Source organism: Euphorbia lathyris, chromosome 10 (assembly GCF_963576675.1).
Source record: "Euphorbia lathyris chromosome 10, ddEupLath1.1, whole genome shotgun sequence".
NCBI classification, from domain to species: domain Eukaryota; kingdom Viridiplantae; phylum Streptophyta; class Magnoliopsida; order Malpighiales; family Euphorbiaceae; genus Euphorbia; species Euphorbia lathyris.
In genome coordinates, this window is record NC_088919.1 from 34,588,725 (window position 1) to 34,592,796 (window position 4,072).

A 4,072-nucleotide genomic window follows, 5' to 3' on the forward strand; every position below is an offset into this window, starting at 1 on the left:
CCGACGGAAAATCCGTAGTAAACAGCATTTAGTGACAGAAATGGCAAATTACAGCAGCTCTCCAATATTTTCCAGATTTGTTCAAAAGCTTTAAATTAAATCTAATTCAATCGTTTTGGACTTCCGAACTACCAAAGATGGATCATAGTCGAAAACGGAAGTTCCTAAAACGATGTTTTTATTTTAAAACGTTATTTGGAAACATCTTTCAAATTAAAAAAACTTATAATTACAACGTTTTCGATACCCGAACTACCTTTATATCGAATCACGGTTCGTATTGAGATATCCAAAACGAGGTTTTTATTTTAAAACAAAATCGAATTTTATTTAACACGAAACGAAAATTAAATAAATACGCTAACTAAATAAAACGTGACAAAATAAATAAATGACTAAAGGAATAAAAACTATCGCATAAAAAATAAATAGAAGGAGAGAAATAAAGTAAATAAAATAAAGAGTCTAGTCCTCGGATAATACCTTTGATTCGGTATCTGACAGTCGAAGCCGATTGATTCCACGAACCGCGAGCTCCCGATTTTAATAAAAATTTAGTAAAAAATTGAACTTAGAAAATTTGGAATTTTTGAGAAAAAAAATATTTTTCTCAAAAAAATCCACTCTCTCTCTCTAAAAATGTTTAGAGTGAGAAAGTTTTTCCTCTCCAAGAAAGGCCTCTCTTTTTCACCTTGGGATCCGTGCCCTTATATAGGGAAACGGATCCCGGAACAATGGGCGACGCCCAAAAAAATTTGGGCGTCGCCCAACCTAGTGTTGGGCTATCGCCCAACCTTGTTGGGCGGCCGCCCAACAATAGTTGGGCGCCCGCCCAACAATGTTGGGCGATCGCCCAACTTTCGTTGGGCGATCGCCCAACGGCGTTGGGCGAGCGCCCAACCCTCGTCGGGCGTCCGCCCGACGCGTTGGGCGTTCGCCCGACGTGGTTGGGCGCCCGTCCGGCGACCCTCGGGGCGTGCCCCGCGCCGTCGGACGCGTGCACTCCGTGGCCGCCGAGCGCGCGTTCCGCGCAGCCAGACGCTCGCACGTCGCGGCCGCCGAACGCGCGCCTCACGCTGCCAGGCGCATGCGCTCAACGGCCCACGAGGGCGCGCACCGCCAGCGGTCCCAGGCATTGCTCGGACGTCGAGAGCGTGCCACTCGCGGTGCGTCCGACGGACGCCGCGCGCACGTCTCGAGCCGTCAAGCGGGCGTTCGACCATCATCGTCCGCGTGCGGGATGCCGTTGCGTGCCCGCGCGGTGCCGTCAATTTTCCTCCGCTTATTATTCTTTATATATTTTTCAAAACTTCCGGAATCAATTGCTTCGACCGTCTTGTTTTCAGGTTTTCGTCACAGGTCCTCCGACTCGGTGTCTACAATCATATTTTATTTTATGGCGACATACATGGACAGTATGGCCATTCTTTCCACAGAAGTCACAACTGACCTTCTGTTTAGGATTTTTTACTGACTTGTCAGCACCCCAGTGCTGAGCGTGCCAGCACACTTTAGTAGTGTGTCCTAACTTCCCACAAAAGTCACATTGGACTCTTCGCTGGGGATTTCGTCTCTGCTGAGTACCTTGGTACTGTGTACCTTGATACTGAGTTCTCAGCGGAAAATTGTTTTTGTTTGGAACCTTTAATTGGTTCTGAATGGTTGTGACATCCTTCCTCAGTTTCTTTGAAACTGACTGGACTTCAGAGACAGACTCATGAATGGTTTTCATATTTTCATGCAAAACTGAGTTGTCCTGAAGAAGATATCTGAGGTCACTCAGTTTGACCTCTTCTACTTCATCACAGCGCCGGCTGAGTGCTTTAATCTTCCTGTTACACTTTTTAACAAGTGTATAGAGATCACTCAGGGCGTTACCCATTTCATTTCTGAGTTGAGAGAGTGAGATTACCTCATTAGATTGCTCTTCATTATCTGACTCATCAGATTGGTCAGCATGCTCAGAAATGCATGGCTCAGCAAGTTCGTCAGCCATAAAGCATATCTTCGCTGACTCGGTGGCCTCAGTTTCTGTTGATGAAGATTCATCACTGTCACTCCAAGTAGCCACCATTGCCTTCTTTCCACTTTTCTTGTCTTTCCTCAGCGTGGGGCAGTTTGACTTAATATGGCCATCTTGATGGCACTCAAAGCATGTAATGGGCTTTGAGCTGTCCTTTCTGTATTTGTTGTCGCTTGAGTCAGCCTTATACTTATCAAACTTTTTGTAAGGCTTTTTAGAATATTTGTCGTTCTTCCTGAACAGCCTCTTCATCTTTCTTGTGAACATGGCCATCTCCTCATCATCAGTTGAACTCCCGTCAGTGGAGTCAGCCTTCATGACAAGTGACTTCTGCTTCTTGTCATCGGATTTTTCCTTCACCTCAAAGTTTTTCATGGATATCTCATGGGTCAGCAATGAACCGATGAGTTCGTCATATTTGTAGGTGGTTAAATCCTGAGCTTCCTCAACTGCTGTCTTCTTTGCTTGCCAGTCTTTTGGAAGACTCCTGAGTATCTTTTTGACTTGTTCTTCCTCAGTGAAGATTTTCCCAAGTCTCTTGAGCTCATTAATGATGTTGGTGAACCTTGCGTTCATGTCTGAAATGCCCTCATCATTGTTCATCTCGAACAGCTCGTACAGTCTCATCTGCTGATTCACCTTGGATTCTTTTACTTTGTTTGTTCCCTCGTAGGTGACTTCCAGCTTCTTCCAGATCTCTTGTGCCGACTCACAACCTGAGATTTTGTTATATTCTGCAGCATCGAGCGCACAGTGAAGCATATTGCTGGCCGAAGCATGGTTTTGAAGCTTCTTGAGATCATCCTCTGTCCATTCAACCTCAGCTTTAACAACTGATTGGCCAGCAACAACTTTCACAGGTACAAACGGGCCTTGGACTATAGATAGCCAGGCACTCATGTTTGTAGCTTGAATGAAGTTCTTCATTCTATTCTTCCAAAAGGTATAGTTTGACCCGAAGAATAGGGGAGGCCTAGTAATGGACAGCCCCTCAGGTAATATCTGAGTTGTCTGGTTTCCAGGGAGAAACCGAGTGCTGTTTTCACCCATGGTATGGATCAACTCAAGGTTGTTAGACCTTTAGTAATGAGCTTTTAAGCTCTGATACCACTTGTTGGTCCCTTGTAAGGTTGCAAATATAGTTCCAAGGGGGGGGGGGGGGGTTAGGAACTATTTGACCTTTTTTAATTGATTAGGGCAAATTTCTTTTTCTTAAGAAAAGATTATATGACAGCGGCGCTGATCAATCGACAAGACACTGGCTTAGTCAACTAGTGACTAGGTCAGTTTCGTTGCTTAGGTCAGGAAATAGCACTTGGAGTCTATTCCTGAACTAATTCGTTGACAGCGCACAACTCAGCTTGACCTCTTTTACTTGGTCAGTTTTAGTTTGTTTTAAGCAAGCAATATAAATAAGGAGTTAAGGTTTAGAAATACTTCACTCAGCAGATTTATCCAGGTTCGGCTTCTTCCAAGCCTACGTCTTGTCCCCGGAACACTTCCGAGATTTCAAATCCTCTACTGAGCTCTTTAAAGGTAGAGCCTCAAACCTTTTTACAATATCAGCAATTGAGTATGACAAGAGTACCTTCCTCTATACTTCTACTCAATCCTAATCTCTCCGCTGAGTACTTAAAACCGAGTACTCAGCCTCTCCTTTCTATTCCTAGAAATGATTAAGATTTGTCCTAAACAACAATTGCTAGAACACCTTAGATGATTGAGGATCAATCACTCTAGACTTTTACACAAATGAATAAGCTTGTGGTGTAAGAATTTGCTTTGCTTTTGATGGAGAACTTTTTGTACACGTTTGGTCAGCGTAACGGCTTTTGCTCAAAGTTCTCTGTGGAATGTGGATTCTGAATGCTCTATTTATAGAGAGCTGTGAGAGCTTCTGGTTATTTCGAATTTCGAAATAACCGTTGGAGGGAAACGGCTTCATGTCGCTTTCACTCAGTCTGTTCAGCAGTTCTCTTAGCCAATCAGATTCCAGCATCTTCTGTTCTTCGGTCAGTGTGGCAGTATGTTCCTCCAAATCGGGTAATG